The sequence below is a fragment of the Podarcis vaucheri genome, assembly GCF_965113315.1.
Source record: "Podarcis vaucheri genome assembly, chromosome: 2".
NCBI lineage: Eukaryota > Metazoa > Chordata > Lepidosauria > Squamata > Lacertidae > Podarcis > Podarcis vaucheri.
The window spans coordinates 29,260,223-29,284,318 of NC_138760.1; the positions used below are offsets into that span (position 1 = coordinate 29,260,223).

The following is a 24,096-nucleotide window of genomic DNA, read 5'->3' on the forward strand; positions in this document are numbered from 1 at the left end:
AAGTCCAACCGACATATCTGAGACACGCAGCTTCGTAAACATACTGCCACGGATATTGCAAAGACCATGGTCGTGAAACTGAAATTCAGACACACCCCTCTTTCTGACCAATCCAACAGCCTCCACTCATCGCCGCCAACTCGATTCCTTCGGGTACTTCTCTCATGAGGTTTTCACCTGGGAGAAAAACAACCTGAAACATTTTACCTTTGCTCATGCTGTCCTCGTAAGGAGGGGAAAGTCCATTAGCAGCGACGGAGCAGTTTATTCCTGTCAGAGCCAGACTTTTTAACAGGTGTTTGAATGTTAACTGTTGCTTGCTGTCAACAGAAGGCCCTTCGTAAAGACTCATTAGGCACCAAGTGGTTGGCTCTCAGTGTAGCTGCAGGGCAGAAACACAGAGCCTGATTTCGGTTTATGCGCTGAGAAGCAAAGGAACGGCATTAGCAGTAAAGAGTCTGGTGCCCCTTGAAGGCCCTTCAGGATAAAAGCAAATGTTTTTTTTAAAAAAGGTTTTTTTATTAACAATTTCAACAAAACAAAATATCAAAAGATATCATATTCATTATTTTGCCCCCTTTCCCCCCACCTCTCCTTCAAACCCTCCCTCCTTCCCCGCCCCCTGAAACTTCCCTCAGCTCCTTTCTCTGATTTCTCAACACATGTTATTCTCTGCATATTATAAATTGTATAAATCCTTATATTATCTATCTACCATGTTAAAAGGTAAAGGTAAAGGGACCCCTGACCAATAGGTCCAGTCGTGATTGACTCTGGGGTTGTGGCGCTCATCTCACTTTATTGGCCAAGGGAGCCGGCGTACAGCTTCTGGGTCATGTGGCCAGCATGACTAAGCCGCTTCTGGTGAACCAGAGCAGTGCACGGAAATGCCATTTACCTTCCTGCTGGAGTGGTATCTATTTATCTACTTGCACTTTGACGTGCTTTCGAATTGCTAGGTTGGCAGGAGCAGGGACCGAGCAATGTGAGTTCACCCCGTCGCGGGGATTCAAACCTCCAACCTTCTGATCAGCAAGTCCTAGGCTCTGTGGTTTAACCCACAGCACCACCTGCGTCCCTATCTACCATATTATCAATCAATAAATTTGTGCATATTTATTCAAAACCTGCCAAGGAGTCTAGCTCGTTTTGTTGTCTTTTTAAATAATTTGTAAAAAGTTCCCATCCTTCTTTAAAGTCACAGATGTCCTTATCTCGCAGTTTGTATGTCCGTTTAATCAATTCTGCATAATTCATCCTTTTCTCTTGCCACTGTTCCTTTGTTGGGGTTTCCTCATTCTTAGGATGGAAGCAAATGTTTTATTGCAGAATAATTCCTTGAAAACCATTCCTGGATTGCGATAATTGCAGTTTAGCTAGAGAGTGGGCTAGAAAGATTTTTGATTAAATGCACTGCTGCTTTTCTCCCCACCCCCATTCCCCTTTCTGTTTGAGTGAAATGGCTCTTTACATATTGTTATAGAATTGGGTGGGTGGGGGGCATTTAGAAATTACTACATGGCAGGATTTTGATTGATTGGGATAGGGATGAAAGTACAAACTGCAGAACTGTTCCAGGCAAGGAATGCCTGGGCTGGCTTATGCAAACTAGCCTGGCCGCCCTAGCGAAGAGCAAATCTGTTAACATGACAAAAAGGGGTTGATGGGCCTTCTGAGAGGAATCCTTTGGCCTGGGGAGACAGGCATTGTCAAGGTGATGGGGTTTGTGTTTTAAAGTGACAGAAAATGAGAGTTTTGAGCAAGGTGTTCTGGGAAGAAGGAGGAAGAAGGAAGACAGGGATCCATCTTGGGCAGGCTGGCTGCAGGCTGGCTGCAGGCTGGCTGGGAGAGATGCCTTGGACTCTGTGGCTGCACTGGTGTGGGGGATGAGCCCCTCTTGAAATGACCCTGCTGTAAGATCTGGACTCCCCCCTTGCAGACTGAAGGTGTAAGTAGGTGAATAAACCATATTTCTTAAAGCTACAACAGTCTCTGCCGTGCCTCAGTTCTCCAAAGGAACACAGAATCTGGGTGGGTGGGTGCCTGGAACCTCATAAACTATTAATACTGCTCAGCAGAGAGGGACAGAGGCACCCAACTTTTGTAGCAATAAATTATTGCAAAAGTTCTTTCACATTATTATTTCCATGTTGCAGATGAGGGAAGGGAAAAGTGAGACTGGTACCCAAGGTCACTTGGTGAGTTCCTAGGCATGGTGAGATTTGTACAAAGGGCTTCCTAGTGCACTGTTAGCTCCAGTGCCGGATTTACATATAAGCTAAACAAGCTATAGCTAAGGGTCCCACTCTCTTGACCACTCCCCAATATACTTCTTCTTAATTGTATTTCACTACTAATATAAAGGTAAAGGGACCCCTGACCACTAGGTCCAGTCGTAGCTGACTCTGGGGTTGCGGTGCTCATCTCGCTTTACTGGCCGAGGGAGCCGGCGTACAGCTTCCGGGTCATGTGGCCAGCATGACTAAGCCACTTCTGGCGAACCAGATCAGTGCACGGAAACGGCGTTTACCTTCCGGCCGGAGCGGTACCTATTTATCTACTTGCACTTTGATGTGCTTTCGAACTGCTATGTTGGCAGGAGCTGGAACCGAGCAACGGGAGCTCACCCGGTCACAGGGATTCGAACCACCGACTTTCTGATCTGCAAGTCCTAGGCTCTGTGGTTTAACCCACAGCGCCACCCGCATCCCCACTATTAATATACTTCTTAATTGTACACTGCTAGCTCTCTGCAACAATGCTGTTGCCGAATCACAGGATTGAGCAGGGTCTAAAGAGAACTAGACATCAGCAACCCCCATCCACAGAAATAATCCAATGAAACAAAAAGTAACTCCCAAAGCCCAGACTAAGGAACCCTGAATCCAATCAGCTAATTAGGGGCAAAAAGCACGACAGAAATGAAGACAAGCAGGGAAAGGCCCGGCCAATGCAGCAGAACCCCATTCCCATGCTTTCCAGTGGTGGCACCAAGGTCTCTAGCACAGAGCCCACTAAAATCAAATTAAGGACCTCGGAGCCACTGCCCCGTGTATTCCGCTTTCCCTAATGAGTCCGTTATTAACTCCAGGCAAAACATGTCTGTGTGGTCGAAGCAGCAAAGCAGTGAAGGCAACACTCAAAACCACCATGTTTCCAAATTAAGGGCTTCAAAGCTGCTGCACTGTGTTTTCTGCCTTCCCTAATGAGCCCAATGTGAAGCACAGCACAAAGAAGCGGAACCCCAGGCTCAGCGCCCCTCCGCAGACAAGGCAGACAAGGCTGGGAAGGCGAAGCCAAAAACCACTGCTATCCCATGCCTTGCTGTCAGGCTCTTCAGAACACACCATGAACCAGCGACAGACAGAGGGGAAAGCACAGGCCAATAATTATAATTATAATTATAATTATATTATTTATATGCCGCCCATCTGGCTGGGTTGTCCCAACCACTCTTGGTGGCTCCCAACAAAATATTAAAAACACAGTGGAACGTCAACCATTAAAACAGGGCTGCCTTCAGATGCCTTCAGATATATATCTGTGTGACATCTGATGGGGAAGGCCTTCCATAGGGTAGGTGCCACTACTTAGAAGGCTAACCCAATATGGCTGACTGATTTTGCCATGCTGCAGTGATCCCAGAGATGCCAAGGAAGACCTGGGGGAGGGGCAAATCATTACAGGGATGTGTGTCCCCCCCTCCCAAGCCTATTGGCAAAAAAAGAAAAGAAAAGAAGCCACATAGTCGGGAGCAGATGTCCCCTCCCCTCAGAAGATAGCCAGACATGACACTTCCTTCTTCATAGGGATGGAGCAAACCCACCTTCAGCTAATGATGTGTATAAAAAGCAAAATTGTTAGCACTATCTGGGCTTCAAGATCCTGAGGAAATGCAACCAATTATATAACATGGAAAAAAAATGAATTCTGTGATGTGTAATCTTTGTGCAGGTATTAGGCATTCCCATGCTCTTTTGTGCTGCTAAGAGTCTGCTCTAGCTTCTTTCTGTTGTAACTCACTTGACCACAGACGATACCCGCGAAATCTGAGCTCACTAGAACTGTTCCATAGATATGGTCAACAGAGAAATACATTTGTGTAACTGGAGGCACAAACAGTTCTGTCTTATGCCACCGATACACAGCACCCCACTGAAAAACTGAAATAGCTGCAAGGCATCTGAAATGGCAAGAGATCTCGTGCTCCATCACTGTCTCTAGCAAACTTTAGTTTTTACTTGATTAGAACACACTCATTTCTAATCCAGATCATTGTCTACTTGAGTTTATTAATCTCACCTTACATTTAACCACTGCCCGGGGTAGGGTATGGCACTGCAACTGGGCCCACAATAAACAAACAAATGGACTTTGTGGTGGGTTCCCTGACCTTCCCCCCTCCAGAAAAAAGCACTGTGTACAGGAACCTGCCACCCAAGGTGGCGTTCTCTTCCAGTGAGTCTATAATGCAGCCCAAACTCCATAATCTACCATTTTATACAACCCCAAACATAGGGATAATATGCACAAGTATTAGCAGACACTCAACACACTCATTTTGTTTCCTATCCTTGAGTAAAACAAGTCTGTCTTCACTTTAATCAAAAAGAAAGCACTCGGAAAGGAGCTAATCGCAGCTACCCAGTGGTGGTTTGCACAGAATTATATTAAAGTGCCAGAGCTACAAGACTAATATACTTCTAAACATGTTTCTTTTTATTAGACTTAGCACAAGGGTTTGTACGGTTCCAATGATCTTTAATGGAGATTAGTCTAAATGGAAAATGTGTTTTTTATTTAAGCAACTAAAACACAACAGGCACTGCCGCGCTGGGGATTACTGAGAGCACTGCTTTGGCATTCCGAGGCCAAAGCGAGAGCAATTTATGCTTTCTGCCAAGGGTTATAACCCCTTTGGAATACAAGGCCTGGTGTGTCCATATGGTAGTTATGGAATGGAGATTGTAATTCAGTTCCAATGTGTGTATTATTTACTATGTATCATCAACCCAGGGCTGGAGAGCCAGTGTTGTATAGCGGTTAGGAGCAGTAGACTCGTAATCTGGTGAACCGGGTTCGTGTCTCCACTCCTCCACATGCAACTGCTGGGTGACCTTGGGCTAGTCACAATTCTTTGAAGTCTCTCAGCCTCACTCACCTCACAGAGTGTTTGTTGTGGGGGAGGAAGGGAAAGGAGAATGTTAGGCGCTTTGAGACTCCTGAAGGGGAGTGATAAAGCGGGATATCAAATCCAAACTCTTCTTCTTCTGACATAATTGACCATGAGAGACAATGCTTCAGTAGGACTGAACTAATGAAACTAATCTGCTCAGTCATTTCATCTGATTTCCTCCTACACTATTAGATAGTGCTTCCACAAGCACTATCTCTGATAGTCGCTTGATAGAAATAAAATGCATCTTCTAATCTAATAATAATAATAATAATAATAATAATAATAATAATATTGTTTATACCCCACCCATCTGGCTGGGTTTCCCCAGCCACCCTAGGCAGCTTCCAGCACATATAAAAACATAATAAGACGTCAAACATTAAAAACTTCCCAATACAGGGCTGCCTTCAAATGTCTTCTAAAAGTTGTGTGGCTCTTTATCTCCTTGACATGTGGTGGGAGGGCTTAAAAACCTCCAATGAAGGCGAGTCCACAACCTCCAGAGGGACACTGTTCTAATGTTGAACAGCTCTGACTGTCAGAAAATTCTTCCTGATGGTTAGTTGGAATCTCCTTGCACATGTAATTGTGCAATGTATTGGTGCAATCATCTCCTTGGTAGCAGAAGAGTAAATGAGCACTGATGAGTTATCTCCCCGTTCGCCTGCCTCCAGATCCTTGATTATCCCCCATTTTGCATACAGCATTCAGGGCCGCATGTGATGAGTCATGATTCTAGCTCCTCAGAATGGCTCCAGTGTAAACCCTTATTTGTGAGCACATGGTATCATTTCTGCTAAAACTAGGTTTCTAGAGTGGAAAGGACAACTAACTTAACTTGCTGGGAACATTGATTTTATTGTTAAAGGGCATCATAAATATCTGAGTGAACAATGAGGAACCTTGCCCGGAATTCTTAAAACATTTTCCACTGGTCTTCATTCTTGTTTGCGTATTAGATGTCAGCTTTTATACTTCTGTGTTCGGAACAGAGCTCCTAAATGCCTATCCAAGGGTAATACATCATTTTGTGTGAAAAGTCCCAGTACTATCACAGAAGTGTTGATTCAATCAAAGCCAAGCAATCAGATTGACTTGGGAAAAGTAACTTATTGAACATGCGAGATAACTTAAATTTGTGGGGTTTGAGCCAATAGTTTATGAAAGTTGCATCCTGTTAGATGCCACACCTCCAAAATTGTGAATGCAAGTCCACCCCACCCACCCATTGCTTGTTTTGATATGCTCTTTTGGGTGGAAGGGGGGGAGCTAAAAGGGATATTTACTTGTTAAATAAAAACACAGCACAGTGCTTATTTTTGTGCAGCAGGGATCCGCTAGCTTCTCAGGAACCACAATGATCTTTTTTAACAAGTTTGAAAGCATTGCTAGTGAAGAGCTACAGCATAGCCATGTTTTTCACTATTTTGGATTATTCATTTATACAGTGGTACCTTAGGTTAAGTACTTAATTCGTTCCAGAGGTCTGTTCTTAACCTGAAACTGTTCTTAACCTGAAGCACCACTTTAGCTAATGGGGCCTCCTCCTGCTGCTGCACCGCCGCTGCATGATTTCTGTTCTCATTCTGAAGCAAAGTTCTTAACCCGAGGTACTATTTCTGGGTTAGCGGAGCCTGTAACCTGAAGTGTATGTAACCTGAAGCGTATGTAACCTGAGGTACCACTGTATTCTTTTCATACTTACCAAGAGCGCAAGAATGAGCAATGTACATGAAAAATGTTCGTGCTTATATAAAATTCATGGAAATCTATTTTAAAATGTGGAGTTCCGCTCAAAATCTTTGGGGGACGTAATTTATACTTCATGACTTGGAATATATATTTTAAATGGTGGAAGAATCTATACCTACTGTATGCAGCTGAGAAGCTAAGACAGAGGCTGCTTCATCGCAATGATCCTTTAGTGCTGCAGGTGTACATTTCCAATCAGCTAGAATTAAACCAATGGCTCCACTAATGGGCAGAATTTGTAGATGAACGTTGTTGAATGGAACTTCCTTGTGCATACAGAGAAAGAGGCGTGTGTGTGGGGGGGGAACCAAATGTTCCAGGACTACAGCTCCCATCATCTCTAATCATTGGCTATGCTGACAGGGGCTGATGGGAGTTGGAGGCTAACTATCAGTGTCACAAGCTCCTTTCCCCTGTCCCAAATCTCCCTATAGGGTTTACTCACAAGCAAGTCCGCTACAGATTCTGCTCATTTGATTGCAGCAATAGTGGCAATATCCCTGATGAATAGCTAATTGTCTCTTAATTACACTCTTTCTGTTCACAGCAGCAGTTGGGGCTTTAATTACTGCTATCCTCCCTTTTTTCCTGTTATGATCACGAAAGAGAGATACAAAGGGAAAATGTTATTTATTAGTATTATACAATACTTTGTTGTGGTCCAAAGACCCATAAAACATAAACCATAAAACAATTCCAAAACAAGATACCGTTAAAATGACCAGACAGACAGACCAAGGCAGTAATTTTGTTTTATCCAGGGCATAATGATCTTTGTTTCTTGTAACCTCCAAAATAAACTTTGCCACGGCCAGTGTAATATCATTTGACCTGTCTTCCAAAAGATATTTAATATGGGAGGCTTCAGATTTTCCTGGCAAATTTGCCAGTAAGGGGTTGATCAATTGATCCCTTGCTTGCTCATATTTCCCACAATACAGTAGGATATGCTTCACACCATCAGTGTCCTGGGAACATAAACAAAGCCTATTCTGATAGGGGATGCCTCTCAGTCTGAAATTAGAACTTCTGAGGGAAATACATTTAGTCTAGCTTTGGTAAATAAACGCCAATAGGTATTATTAGTATCACCTCTGAAAAGCGAATGGCAATTCTGAGAAGGGGGCTAGAGCATAACCACCCACTGGCTACAATCTAAACAGGTTTTCTATGTGAAAATACAGGAAATGGGGAAACAGTTCCAACTTTCTTCAACGAGTGCAGTAACTTTCATTCCTACATTGGCGAGCTGCTGTGACTCTCGTGTAGCATGCCTTCTTCACTCTTCCTTCCCTGGTTAGCAGTCCCACAGCCAACTGCATCACTGTGCTTAGAGGATTAACAGCCTGGTTGGGTTTCTTTAGTTTGAAAATAAAAATAAAAATGCCCTACATCCCTCAGAGTAAGAGCTGCTTCAAAACAACAAACAAAGCAAACTCTAGCATTGTATATCGTTCCCTTACTAGCATTCCCTAGTTACTTCTAGGGATTGTGAATGATACCTCTGGCCAGATTGCTTTTACAGTGGTACCTCGGGTTACATACACTTCAGGTTACATACGCTTCAGGTCACAGACTCGGCTAACCCAGAAATAGTACCTAGGGTTAAGAACTTTGCTTCAGGATGAGAACAGAAATTGTGCTCCGGCGGCGCAGCAGCAGCAGCGGGAGACCCCATTAGCTAAAGTGGTGCTTCAGGTTAAGAACAGTTTCAGGTTAAGAACGGACCTCCGGAATGAATTAAGTACTTAACCTGAGGTACCACTGTAGTTGTTTGAAGCATTAAAGTTTTCAAACTATATGAAGCCTTTCAGCCAGGAAGCACAGAGCAAAATCCTAAACTTCAATTGAAAGTGAAGTTAAATATCAAAGTTCAGTTATTCAAGCTTAGCCTGCAATCCTAAACCCACCTACCTAGAGTAAGCCCCACTAAGCCTCTGAGGAGACTTTATAAAGGCTTATATAAGCAGTGCTTTTTTTCCTGGGGGGACACGGGGGTATGCATACCCCTAAACATTTTGTGAATCTCAGTCTGACCTCATTGAGGGGCAGTATTTCAATATGAGTAGGAAAATGAGAGTACCCCTAAACATTTTTTAAAGAAAAAACACTGTGTTCAAAGCTTGCTCAAAGATAAAGGTAATTGAGGCAGATTTAACGAGACTGTCTTAGTGACCAGATGGCTCAGGTTTGTTCCTGTTGTTTTTAAAAATATTTTTTGAATGTTCTGAAAATATACCGTATTTTTCGCTCTATAAGACGCACCAGACCACAAGACACACCTAGTTTTTGGAGGAGGAAAACAAGAAAAAAAATATTTTGAATCTCAGAAGCCAGAACAGCAAGAGGGATCACTGTGCAGTGAAAGCAGCAATCCCTCTTGCTGTTCTGGCTTCTGGGATAGCTGCGCAGCCTGCATTCGCTACATAAGACGCGCACACATTTCCCCTTACTTTTTAGAAGGGAAAAAGTGAGTCTTATAGAGCAAAAAATAGGTACTCCTTGCTAATTCAAGCCTACTTTTATTCCCACAGGCATGTGACCCGTCAATAACTTTCAATGTATTCTAATTATTATAAATGCAAGTTCTTTATTAAAGAGTGCCTAGAGTATATTCAGATAAATGGACTCCATCGCATCTTCAGAATGTTACTTATATAGCAGATCCTGGACTTCTGCCATCTATTTCATGAGCCAGAGCTGTGCAGTCTTTACAACATCAACATAAGACTTTTATTGGAGCCGTGAAAAGGTTGTTGTCTACAGCCTGATGATGTGCTATAATTCTTTATACAGTTAATTCCCTTCCAAAACACAGCTTACTGAAGTGATTCTGGAGCAGGTACCAATTGGGTATGTTAAATGCACTTGGTAATGGTGTAAGCAGAATGAATTAGGAACTATTAGGACTCCCAACTTGGCACAGGACACCTGGCCCTCAATGTCTTTCCCTCTATATTCAGAAAAAGTCAGATAAAGATGTATCCTCATCTATGGTTTCCCTGTGATAAGCCATGGGTGTGTGTGGTCTACCAGAAGAATGATGCTTGGGCCTGGCAGTGGCTGAACATATCCACTCCCACTACTATGTGGAGATATTGGTTCATATGACCAGCATGTTCACAGATAGAGGGCTTGTGACCCAGCTGGGACCGTTAGTCCAATGAACTCAAGGTGGTACATATGGTGGCCCCATCCCCATTTTATCCCCACAAGAACCTTGTGAGGTAGGGTAGGCTGAGAGATAGTGACTGGCCAAAGCTCATCCATTGAACTTCATGATAGGAATCTGATCTTCCACATGATAGTTCAACACTAGGACCACTGTGCCACACTGGCAGTCATGTGTGTCCCTGTGTGTAATCTTGTGAGGTCCAATGAATAACTGGACAGGGCCAGCATAATAAATGGGCCCTCTGCAAAGCTGACCAAGTGGTGATGTTCTGCGTAGATTAAAGGTAAAGGGACCCCTGACCATTAGGTCCAGTTGTGGCTGACTCTGGGGTTCCGGTGCTCGCTTTATTGGCCAAGGGAGCTGGCGTACAGCTTCTGGGTCATGTGGCCAGCATGACTAAGCCGCTTCTGGCAAACCAGAGCAGTGCACGGAAATGCCATTTACCTTCCCACTGAAGCGGTACCTATTTATCTACTTGCAGTTTGATATGCTTTTGAACTGCTAGGTGGGCAGGAGCAGGGATCGAGCAACGGGAGCTCACCCCGTTGCGGGGATTCGAACTGCTGACCTTCTGATCGGCAAGTCCTAGGCTCTGTGGTTTAACCCACAGTGCCACCCACATCCCTTGCTCTGTGTAGATTGGCCAGGGGTTAATTATGGAAGAATCCAGCAATGAAGCCACCTCAGAAGTTGCTTTTCTTAACCTGTCTCAAAGGACAGATGGAAGGAAGGAAGTTATGACTAAGACGCAAGTGGAGGCTGGTGCCCATTGGTACAGAAAGCAGGAAGGCCAAGAATAGGTGGAGCTGAAGCCAGTGAGAGATGGAGGAAACTAATTCTAGTTATGTCCCCGTTCCCCTTCCTTTTGAGTTCTACAAGGGCGATGCTGAGATTAAAGAGGAGGAAGCTTGCATGTAATGCAACCAGCACCCACGGACTGGTTGGAAGATAGAAGGTAGGCAGGTGGGGGCTGGTTGAGGGCAGATTGTGGTTGGTGGGGCAGTGCCCCTTTCTCCCTATGGGATGTGACTGTGCTGGACATGAGGAAGAAACAAGTGAGGAGTCACTCTTTCCTTACCATTGTTAGGCATTTTGATGTTGTTCCCTGTCTTGTTCTGAACTGTCCTTCAACTCAAAGCTCAACCCCAAGTTATGAGGCTACTATAAAGCTTCAGAAAATGGACTATATGGTGGTGCAGTAAATGAGGATTGTTGTGTGAGCTGGGTTCATGATGAGGCCATCGTACAACTCCTGCCAGTGGCAAAGTCTACTTGCTGCCACACAAGCCTTATCCCCTCTCCAATTCAGTGGATTATATGACCTAGTTCTGCCTTACAAATGGAGATGATCAAAACTCATTCTCTACTACACTACTCTACTTCAGAAGCAGCCCATTTGTGGTAGCCCTGCTCCCAAACAACTGATCTCTTGACTAGCTTCTCTTTGTTTATGTTTCATCTGTGATTACGTGGTATGGTTAAACAACGTCATGCCACTCAATCTGCCTGCTCTTCTGTCGTTCCGATGCCCGCTTGGTTTTCTTGGAAGAGAAAAAAATCATTTTTTTCTTTAAACATGTAGGAAGAACTTTCCTAATGGTGCTGCTGAGCACAGCTAACCAACGCCAGCTAGCCACTCTTAGGTATTAATTAAGATGTTGTGTGGGTTCATTAGATGGAACATCGAGAGCTAAATCCATTTCTGAGGACAGTGAAATCAATGGTGGCCTCGAAGCTACGTCAGAGTGTGGGGCCTGGGGCTATGGAACATTCCAAGGGTCAAGAAAAGCTCTTTGCAGTTCCACTTTCTCTTCTAGTTGCCTTCGTTGAATAATTATTTCCCCCTCTTCAAGGACATTAATTCTGAAGTAGGGATGAAGAGTTCACTCCATTTAAAGGTTTTCATGCGTCCTTTCATAAGTCTGTTCCATCCTGCTTCCACATTGAAAAATGTTGTTTAAATCTGAATTGAATGTAAGTTGGACTAGACGTTCTAAGGGACCTCTCAACTCTGCGTCTACACAACCCCAAGCAATTTATCTTGGGAAAGGGGCATATGAAGAATGGAATAACCATTATGTGCCTGGATGGCTCAGTTGGTTAGGGCGTTGTACTGATAATGCCAAGGTTGCAGGTTCGATGCCTGTATCGGACAGCTGCATATTCCTGCATTGCAGAGTGTTGAGACTAGATCAGTGGTTCCCAACCTTTTTTTGGCCATGCCCCACCTAAGCATCTCTAAAATCCTAATACCCCCCCGACTTATAATTCTTATTATTCAAAAAGCAAACTCCCATTCACGTGGAGGAAGCCTAAAAGGCCATGAACTGTTAATAACTCATTCTCGAATTGCTCCCCTTAAAAATCAAATTGCCCCCCCCCCCCGTGGGGCATATGCCCCAAGCTGGGAACCATGGGACTAGATGTTCCTCAGAAACCCTTCCAACTCTACAGTTCTATGATTTGTAAAGCAGACCCATGATGCTGCTAATTAGTGAAACTGGTACTCCATGAGCACCTAATTGTGAGTCATAGAATCATAGAATCATAGAGCTGGAAGAGATCACAAGGGCCATCGAGTCCAACCCCCTGCCAAGCAGGAAACACCATCAGAGCACTCCTGACATATGGTTGTCAAGCCTCTGCTCCTCCATCTTGACTGGTTAGGTGGCTCTCTGTATGAGGCAGATATTCCCATATGCTCCATGAGGGGAATGGAAACCAGGTGTAAAGATCTGGAAAGGGGTTGGTTCAGAACCATAATGAGAAAGATAGAGCAGGGAGGGGAGAGAAATGAGACAGATAGCCAATAGCGCAAGTAGCTGTTTTAATTTCCAGTCAGTGTGTTATGCACATGCTGTGTAACTCCAGCTTAAAAAATGAGAATGCTCATCTGTAATATCCCCCCCAATTTCCCCTTTTCCAATACGATTTTCTTTTCTTTTTATATCTTGCGTGCGTCGTCGTTAGCGCTGCCTTTGTAGTGGTACGGGCTCGTCTTTCCTACAGGCGCGACGTTGCCAGGGAGAGGCACCCGGCACTGCGTGGTAATTAAAGCCTTTGTAGATCATGCATATTTTAATTATGACTTGTTTTAATGTTGAAAGTATTGACTCAAGCTGCCCACATGAGACACAGCCACACATTCCATGAGGGCCGGCAGTGACGGCCAACACATTCCTCAAGATCCCCAAATATTAAACAGACATTCGCTCGTTTTTGAGCCTTGTCTGTTTCTAAGCATCTATAAATCAAGCTGTGTAATGGGTGTGCGGAGAGAATAGCCTCCCATATGTTGGAAAGTTGAACCAAAGCACTAAGAGTGGCAAAAAGCGGTGGCGACACTAGAAGAGGGGGAGAAAACCCACAGGCTGTTTTGTACAGAATATGAGCACACCTTGTCTTTATTAAGGGACAAGCAGAGGCTGGCTTTCCACTAACATAGCCTCCAACTTCCAGCCCGATTCCCCACAGGGATCCAAAAAGTTCTCGAGTTTCGACCTGCACAATGGCAATGTTCTAAGCTCTGTTGAGGTTGGGGAAGGTTTGGTGCTTTTTTGGTCAGTGAAAGGGGTGTCAAATAACACAGAAGTGCCCTAGACAAAACAAGATGTGTAGACAGGATGGAAACATCTCAATCTGACAATTACCTGATAGAGAAGGAATATGTGTCTACTTAAAAATAATAATAATAATACAAAAGTTCCAGGAATGGAAAATTCCCTGCCTATGCTTCCTGCTCTTTTTTTTGTTATGCTGACCAAGCTAGGAAGGATTAGATTTCAGCTGCCAAAAGACATATCGTCTGTATGCTTTTCATTCTCGAGAAGGAGAACGCAGACACACAGACCTTTTCCAGTTCCCGTCTTTTGTATTTTTCTCTCATGTAATGCCAGTCAGCCAATGGTGGGCACCACAAACCGGGGCTGCCAACTGAATGAAATATTGCGGGGGCCCAGGTAATCAATCGCATGACATGGTGCATGCACAACATTTGAGTGGCATCAACTTTGCGGGGTCCTGGCCCCCTCAAATATTTTATCATTCATCATTAATCAACAGAAAGTGAAAGCAAATGAGGTGCCTTGCATAATTGCTTTGGCAAGGTCAGCTACTTTTTTTCAAATAATAATAATAATAATAATAATAATAATAATAATAATAATAATAATTTATTGTTTGTACCAGCCACACTGGGCAGCTTCCATAGAAACCAAAAATACACTAAAATATCACACATTAAAAACTTCCCTGCAGATGTCTTCTGAATGTCAGGTAGTTATTTATCGCTTTGACATCTGATGGGAGGGCGTTCCACAGGGCGGGTGCCACTACCGAGAAGGCCCTCTGCCTGGTTCCCTGTAGCTTTGCTTCTCGCAATGAGGGAACCGCCAGAAGGCCCTTGGCACTGGACCTCAGCATCCGGGCAGAACGATGGTGGTAGAGACGCTCCTTCAGGTATACTGGGCCGAGGCCGTTTAGGACTTTAAAGGTCAACACCAGCACTTTGAATTGTGCTCGGAAACGTACTGGGAGCCAATGTAGGTCTTTCAAGACCGGTGTTATGTGGTCTCAGCGGCCGCCCCCAGTCACCAGTCTAGCTGCCGCATTCTGGATTAGTTGTAGTTTCCAAGTCACCTTCAAAGGTAGCCCCACGTAGAGCGCATTGCAGTAGTCCAAGCGGGAGATAACTAGAACACGCACCACTCTGGCGAGACAGTCCACGGGCAGGTAGGGTCTCAGCCTGCGTACCAGGTGGAGTTGGTAGACAGCTGTCCTGGATACAGAATTGACCTGCGCCTCCATGGACAGCTGTGAGTCCAAAATGACTCCCAGGCTGCGCACCTGGTTCTTCAGGGGCACAGTTACCCTATTCAGGACCAGGGAGTCCTCCACACCAGCCCACCCCCTGTCCCCCCAAATCAGTACTTCTGTCTTGTCAGGATTCAACTTCAATCCATTAGCCGCCATCCATCCTCCAACCGCCTCCAGGCACTCACACAGGACCTTCACCACCTTCACTGGTTCTGATTTGAAAGAGAAGTAGAGCTGGGTATCATCTGCATATTGATGGACACCCAGTCCAAACCCCCTGATGATCTCTCCCAGTGGCTTCATATAGATGTTAAAAAGCATGGGGGAGAGGACGGAACCCTGAGGCACCCAACAAGTGAGGGCCCAGGGGTCTGAACACTCATCCCCCCCACCACTTTCTGAACACGGCCCAGGAGGAAGGAGCGAAACCACTGTATAGTGCCCCCAGCTCCCAGCCCCTCTAGACGGTCCAGAAGGATGTTATGGTTGATTGTATCAAAGGCCGCTGAGAGATCCAGCAGAACTAGGAAACAGCTCTCACCTTTGTCCCTAGCTCGCCGGAGATCATCAACCAGCGCCACCAAGGCAGTTTCAGTCCCATGATGAGGCCTGAATCCCGATTGGAAGGGATCCAAATGGTCTGCATCCTCCAGGCGTGCCTGGAGTTGTTCAGCAACCACGCGCTCAATCACCTTGCCCAAGTAAGAATTATTCTTTACATATTTTAGAGAGAATTAAAATATTTTATTAGAAATTGCAAAAGAAAATTCTGAGAAAGCCTAAATCCCCCATAGAAAAATCTAGCTGTTTTAAAGAAGTAAACTAAAATGTGAAGTAGTTTTACTAACTTCTCTTTGTACAACCAGAAGAGATATGGGTTTAGGGTACACTTGGCAAATAGACTACCAAGCTATGCTTCAGCACACAAATCAATTATTTTGCAATTCTTTTTTTAAAAAAATATTTAATCATTTTTTCGATACAAACAACAACCGCAAAAGAAACTACAAAAAAACCATAATAATAATAACAACACAATTTTCAAATCAAAACCTTTATTTCGGTCCAGAGACCCAACAAATCGTTACAAAGCAATACATAATTCATACAGCCTACAATAACACAATAGGACAATTCAGATTTAAATACACTGGGATACCTATGACTGCACCCTTTTAACAATATTTTCCCACCTCTCTCTCCTCCCCACACTTCCCACCACTATCCGAGGTACCACTGTATCTCCCTAGAGCCAGCGTGGTGTAGTGGTTAAGAGCGGTAGTCTCGTTATCTGGGGAACCGGGTTCGCGTCTCCGCTCCTCCACATGCAGCTGCTGGGTGACCTTGGGCCAGTCACACTTCTGTGAAGTCTCTCAGCCCCACTCACCTCACAGAGTGTTTGTTGTGGGGGAGGAAGGGAAAGGAGATTGTTAGCCGCTTTGAGACTCCTTAGGGTAGTGATAAAGCGGGATATCAAATCCAAGCTCTTCTTCTTCAATCTATTCCAGGTGAGTGGCCTGTCAGTTGAATCTTAACTTCAACTCTGGGGATATCAAAGCATTCTCCATTGCACCTGAGTGGAGCTTAGAGGATCCCACAAGCTCAGGGGGTGCATGACAAGCTGTGTGGCACACAGTGCTCTCAAACCCAACGAAGTTGAAACGACAGGAGGCTCAGAGACTGCAATTTCATCATCATCAATTTATTTGTATGCCGCCTTTCCATAGTTGAAACTGTGCTCAAGGCGGCTTACAACATGACAGGATTTACATAATTACAAACATAACAGAAGTCATAAACAATAAATAAAACACTTCGAAAAATACACAACCTAATGGAAACAATTTCCTCATAAATCATAAGATCTAAAACTAAAGAGACAACAATAATATCAATAACTGCAACAGCTCTCTCAACCCCCCGTCAACAACCCTCCAGCCCAATAATCTGTTCAACAGCCTCAGCTTTTGTAGCTGGAGTCAGTCAGCACTCCACTCTCCCAGGCCAGATGGGAAAGGGCCACTAAGGCAGGGTGCAGGTCTTCCAGGGCTCACAGCCAAGATGGTCTCATTTAGAACAACACAGATAAAAATTAAAAACAATTTAAAAGCAGCCTCCACAGTTCTTGTGAAGCCTCCCAAGCCCTGCCCCAAGCCAGGTGGAAAGAGGCAAGGGCGGGGTCCTTTCATGGTGTGTTGAGGTAAACGAAGCTGAACAGAAGCATTTGTTTGTTTGATTATTATCATAACGTTTTAAAGTCATCACAAAATTACCAGTCATTAAAAACAGATCAGCTAATGACAAATATAATACACATTCTAATAGGGCTATCATACGCATAATCATAGGCATGTTTTATAATTTATGTTTTGGATTTTGGTGGGAGGGCGGTACCTTGAAGCTACGCTGATTTGTCAGTTCTTTGCTTCAATCAGCTAACAATGAAATCCATTCCACCACCATCCTTCCCTTCACTGTAAGGTCCCAGGGTAGACAAGAGAAAGAGCATGAATGGGGGGTTGTGTATTATGTGCAATTTGGAGCAAAGAAGTAACTAGGAGGTCAAGAGAGGGTTGGGAAAATGTGATGCACACCAAGAGTTTTGCCATGTCAGGAAACATATACAGTAATAACAAGAACCTACAAAAGCAATGGGGGCGCAGGTGGTGCTGTGGTCTAAACCACTGAGCCTAGAGCTTGCCGATCGGAAGGTCAGCGGTTCGAATCCCCGCGACTGGGTGATTAGGGGTACTCTCATTTTGACTCAAGGAAATCACCATTTTATAGTTTAAATCGGGGGAAATAAATACAATTAATGGACAAAAGTACAAAGGTTCACAAAATGTTTAGCGGTATGCATACCCCTGCGTACCCCCCAGAAAAAAGCACTGGAGGTATGTATGGAGTGTCTGAAGGTTATTGTGTTCCCCCTTCTGGAGCCGCCCTGGCACTGATTAACTGTTCCATTTAATGCACCACCCACCTCCTTAATAGTAGCTTAACCCCTTCCTTTTGCCTGCTCTGGAAATTTCCACTCCAACTTAGGGCAAACAGAGGAAAGAAAGAGGATCAAAAAGAGAGCTCTTCTGCGATGACTATTCCCTTTAGTAACTTTTCAATACTGTAGGTAACACCAAACCAGGTATTTGTATTATGAATGGTGGTTGGATTTTTGTTTTTCTTGACCCAGGAAATCTTTCTCTTTTTCACGGTTGTTGAAATCCTAGCTTGAATGTGTGCCAGTGACTTTTGTGAATATTTCAGCACACTTTTTTTTAATGGGGTGGGCATGGCGTCAAGCAAACGGGCTGCCTGTCACCTGATTCTCAAGATGCCAGGAGCGACCTAAGCAGATTCCTGGAGCTAGATTACAGCTGCAAATTGGGGTAAATGTTTAACTGGGGACTTTGGAGGCTGTGGCTTTGGAGATGTCTGATCCTTAACGCAACCCTTGTTTTCTTTTATAGTTTCGTGATTGCAGGCGTGGAGGTAGCAAAGGGACAATGGTAAGTGGCTTCATATTTGATATCGCGGTTCCTGTTACATCTATAAATTTGACGCCGATACCAGTGTTTTCCTGAGTGGCATTCTCTACAAAGAAACAGCAGAACATCAAAACTGTGCCAATATTCTCCCAGGGAAAAGAAGGCAATGTTTTAGAGCAGAGAAAAGGGCAAGCACCTTGACTGACATGAAAAGGTTTTGGAGGGTGTTGTTGATTTGATTTACTTGGCATCTGTGGTGATTTGTCTCTTGGACCAAGTTGGTTGAAAGCTCTGAAGTTGAGCTCTTGCCATTATGAGGATCTCTCTCACCTGCAAATCGACTTTGCTCTCACAAGAAAGTTGTTGTAATCGTGGACATTTTATGGTGGGAACGCATACTGAGGAAACATGCCTCTTAAATACGTAGGATTGATTCTGAAGGAATGTGTTTCCTCTATGCACAGATACTCTTGGAGTAAATCAGTTGAGAACTGCATGAATATGAAATCCACATGGGTTTTTGAAAGGTTCATAATCAGGAACAAGCAGGAAATCTAATCTAATGCAATGAAAGCAATCATAGAGAATGTGATGTGATGTTAAAACAAGGGCTTCATGTGAATGAGATCCTAATGGCAATGATAACATTTTCCATATGTGTTCCTCTGTAGGTATTTTTCCATGGGGAAAAATGTTCCATTGCAATGGGCGCCTAATGTTTTCTTTCTTTCTTTCTTTCTTTCTTTCTTTCTTTCTTTCTTTCTTTCTTTGGGGTGGACAGGACAGTTAACAAACTCACACAGGCAAGCCTCAGAGCAGAAACTCTCCTCGAGAAATATTTGTGGAGAGTTAGTGGAGACCCCTATTCCTCAGAGTTACAATTCTTATTTCTCCATTCCTCTTCCCAGAGAAGTCTGAGAACTGTAACTCTGTGAGAGGAATAAGGGCCTCCTCATGACATTTAGCACCATTAACAAGCTATAGTTCCAGGGATACTTAACAGGGAGGAGCAATGACTCTTTAAAGTGGCATGATACTACTTTAAATCTATAGTGCAGATGAGGCCTAATTCTAGTTTTGCCTGCCTTCTCCTGCCTTCTATGAATGGCTGGCCAGAGATCTTTTGTCACCTGAGCAAGGCCAGTCCTACCATGAGGCAAAGTGATGCAGCTTCCTCAGGCGGCAAATTCTGAGGCATGGACAATGACTAGAAAGGTGTGCCATGTGGCCTGCCCTGCAGCCCCTAGGCTAGATTGCTGCCATAGTATTGCTGGTGTACCAGTGAAGTGACCTGAGGTGAGCCATCTTGGGTGGCCACAGGGAGCAGGAGATCACAATCTGGCTTCAGCGTCGGTGGCTTCCAACTTGGCTTTGGGTCAGCCAAAACCAGCCAAAACCACAGCCGAAACAAAAGCTAGGGAGAGCAGTAACAGTGCCTCCTGGAACGTCCAATTTTCACATATGCTCTCAGTGAAAAGAGGGAGTTCCTACAAAGCAGATGCATTGCTACTGGTCTCGTTCCAACCTGGATCTGTGTTGGGAGCCATTAGTGGGACATCTTGCCTCAGGCACAGGGCCAGCTCAATATATTTTGGCACCTGGCGCACCCACAAAATGGCATCCTCTCTCCACCAGGGAAGAAGGGGTGAGTGAAGATCTACCTCAGGAACAAGGGGGGTGGGGAGTAAAGCTCTACACTGGAATCTGATGCCTCTGTGGATCGTGCTGCCTGAGGTGGTCTCCTCACCTTTCCTCATAGGTGGACCATCCCTGCTGGTGGTGGTGTGGTGGTTGGGGCTTCTGGGTGACAGAGGAAAGGGTTTTTGGACAGGTCTGAGCCTCAGCACCTCTCTTCTTAAACATGCATTTCAAACTTGAATTGCTCTGTAGGTCAGAAGGGGGAAAAACTGAACAAAAAGCTATCTGCCCATTTAAAGCAATGTCTTCAACAGTTGTTGTTAAGTTTGAAAAGCCCATTAGGTTTCAGGATCTTCACTCCCATTTGTTCCCTCCTGGGTAATTACTGTTGGCGTGGGAAAATAAGAAAAGTTCTTTGTAGGTCATCACTTGGCAGCTAAGGAGGTCAAGCACAACTCCAAGCTAACATGGTAATCAGCATGATTTTGGGCAAAGTGGGGCAAAAAGGCCTTTCTCCTCATGCATTCTTTCTGTTGTGAGCGTGAGCAACACAGAAGATGAGTTCTACTGATAAGAACTTGCCTGCTGTGACAATGACGGCTGAAGCTTTATGCCAAGGATGGATTTGGATAAATCTGCTATGAATTCACAAATAAAACCCACAGGGGTAATTTTGAAAGTAATTTTTCCTTCAAAATTAATGTAACTGTTAACAGCGAGCTTTTCTCCAGCTCTTTAGAACTCTTAAAAGTCAATTAATATAGCTCAACCATCAATCTGTATTCTAGGTGAGTTGTTGGATAAATTAAATGTGACTTAAGTTAAAGATGGTATCATACTCCTATCATTCATTAGTGCCTTAGATGGGTTCCTATTCTACTCTTTTATGCCTGTTAGCACTCCACTTTCTATGAAAAGATACAGGGCAGCAGTGAAAATCATTTCTCTTCTACCTACTTTTCTGAAAGAAAATATTCCTTTAAAGCCAATTCTGTGCATGCTTAGAGCTACTATACAGTGTGACTCTGTCCTGGGCGTGGGGAGGAGACCATTCTCTGCAGTGCTTCAGGCTGCAAAATGTCTTAGAGCTTTGAAGCTAGAGACTTTTAGGTAGGCTTGACCTTCTAAGTCCTTTTTGTTTCTTCAAGGGCAATCTCTTTCCTGGGCCACCACAGTCTCACTTCATTCACATTTTCCACTGCAGACAGGGCAAGCTTATAGAAATCTCCGCAGAAGCAGATTGCACTGGTTTCAGTGGTGCTTACTTCCAGAAAATGGGTTTGGGCCAACTTAACGTTTTCTGCTGTTGACCTTTCCTCTTTTCCCTATCCGTGATCTGGGATTCACATTCGGCAGAATGAGGTGCTAATTGAGTGGCGAAATAAGAGTGCTGAGGTGATAAAATTGGCTGGATCAGTTCAGGTAGTGGTTGGGGAGGGCGGGAATCACATTTTAACATTCTTCATTTTTTTAAAGGAAAAAAATAAGAAACTAGTGCAGCAAAAGAACAAACTGGGATAGGACATTTCTCCCTGATTGGTTGGCCTCTTCCTCTCCCATCTTGTAGCAAGCCTAATAGTGGGAAAGCAATAAAAACAACTTTCTCCATCTGTACTCCAGTCCATTCTCTCATCTCAGGAGTCTGCATAGACTAGACTGGTTTCAGCTCCCAAGTGATCTGAGCAGAGATTGGGTCACATTTGTGATCTCCTCTGGGTTAAAGTTCACACTTTGGATGCGAACAGAAATGTTTAAAAGCAGTTTCAACTGCCCCATCCTTTTCATCAACATGCACCATAGACCACATTTCTGAACCCAGTTAGGTGGAACCCATTGAATTCAGTGGGTCTTACTTTTGAGGATGTGTCTCTAGGGCTGTTGAGATCCATAGCAACGTCACTTCCAAGAGGCATCTAGGCGAAAGTGCTTTGACCAGCTGTTAACCCAAAGTCTATAAAAACCAGTGATTGTCAATAAAAAGTAGCCTCTGGAGCACTTCTTAATAGATGAGCCGTAGGCGGAACAGTCCATGCCAAAAGAGTGGGATTTCACACTTGCTTGTCTGCCTGGGGGTATATTTAGCAATTTGAATGCTCGTGATTTGATGAACAGTTGCTGCCTCATGAAACAGATGGCTTGCGAAATGATCTCTAGGAAGGCTATATAAGGTCAAACACCAAACGTCCTTTCTCACATTTAATAGCACCGACATGAATGCTGAGTTTGGAAAATGGTGCTTGTAAGGCTGAGGTGCCAAAACTTTCTCAGCTTTGGAAACATTGCAGTCCCGCTCTGGCATTTTATTTTCAATACCTTGTTGCCATGTTTTTATCACGCTGTGGTAAGTAGGCTGGATCTGGCATGTGGGTAAGAGATTACCACTTGACCAGACCTGATCTGGGATGCCATTTGTATATAGAAGCCTCTTTTAGGGGGTGAATTCTCTTCTCTGGGCTTGGATGTGGGAGTCTGCCACATGTCTTCATTCTCTGGTGAAGAACAATTCCCCACCATGTGTTCTGGTGAACATGAGAAAACGAAACCATCTTGATATTATTTTTCAAGTTTTAAACTCTTTCTTGCCCTCTTCAAATGAAGCTTTCCTGACAAGATGCTCAACTTAAAATAGTCATCTTGATGTAGTCACAAGCAATCTTTCCCCTAGAGGAAATAATCATTCTTGATCAAAAATGTCATTTTTTGAGGGAGGGGGAAAAGAAGAAGGCTCCATCACATAATTTATGAACAGAATCATCTGACACTTGATAGTAACAGAGAATTCTAACTTCTAGTGAAATTACTGGCTGCCAGTAAAAGATAATTCTTATGCAACCATTCCAGCAAAAGAAAAAAGAGAGGGGGGTGCAGGGAGAAAAATGAAATGAAATATTTGGCGTGTTATCTATTAGTCTATTGTACTTACTTGCTTTCTTTCAAAGTAATTGTGCAATAATGATAGTTCAGTAGATGTCATGCATTGATGGTGTTTATTCGCTATGCAAATTAAAATTAAAGTCAACTGAAAAATGGTTCTAAATTGTTGCAGTTCTTGTCAATAGACTTGGTCTTTGGGGCTTTGAAATCCTGAATCACAGCTTACGTTCTGGAAATGGGGCTCCCGCAGGACTTGACATGAAATCATAGAATTGTAAAGTTGGAAGGGACCCTGAGGACCATCTAGTCTAACCCCCTGCCATGTAACTGTCCCATACAGGCATCGAACCGATGACCTTGGCATTATTAACACCACGCTGCAACCAACTGAGCTATCCATGCACTGAAGTTCCTTAAAATGAATGGAGATTACGCAGCTGCAACATTTGTTGGGGTCATCCCTTTAACTAACTGGTGGAAAAAATATTGTTAAGGTTGGCAGGATTTTATGATTACTTTGCTTTTTTATACTTTATAATTTATAGAGGCACCCACAATGCATGATCCAAATCAGCCTTGTTAAGGGGTCGAGAGATTGAGATACAACAGCTGGCTGTGCTGTGGACAGTCAAAGGGATTTTTAAGGGATTTACTCATTATCATAGAAATCACATACTGTCTTGTCTTTCTCATTTAGCCTGATAGAGGAGGGCTCTATTCCTTGCTGCTGCTCTTTCCCTCGGGCAAAAATGCCATTATCATAGCTGTGCCAGTTTCGCTCCTGTTGCTGTGGCAGAGCTGATCGGAATATTTTGCAGCAAAAGAAGCTTCTGCTGAAAGCGTTCGTGCTCGTTAAAATAAACAAACGCTGACAGTGTACCCACTTACCCACTTAGAGGACAAAGCAGTAGTTTATTTGACATACACAATGCAGAATTCTTTGCAGTCAACCTCAATAAGCTGCTTTTAATCCAGATATATTCTAGATCTTCAGCCCACAAGAGTGGGTATGGTTATTGAAAATGTGTTTCGATATCCTCCTCTTGATGAGGTTTCCATGCCTTCTCCATGCCCTCCAACACGATAAAGAAGTAGTGGTTGTGGTTTTGGTGTACACCCCCACCCACAGCAACACTGGGCAGGTATGACTACACCCCCTAAAGCTGGGGCCACCTCCA

At 44.0% G+C, this 24,096-nt stretch overlaps 1 protein-coding gene across 1 annotated transcript in view; it reads left to right on the forward strand.

Moving 5' to 3' along the window:
- The first annotated feature begins 18,345 nt into the window (after positions 1-18,345).
- The window catches only part of KCNJ16 (potassium inwardly rectifying channel subfamily J member 16), a 44,826-nt gene continuing 39,075 nt past the window's right edge, over positions 18,346-24,096 (forward strand). Inside the window, exon 1 of the mRNA XM_082212691.1 lies at positions 18,346-18,427. The gene's annotated coding sequence lies outside the window, so the exon portion shown is untranslated. The remainder of the gene's footprint in view (positions 18,428-24,096) is intronic.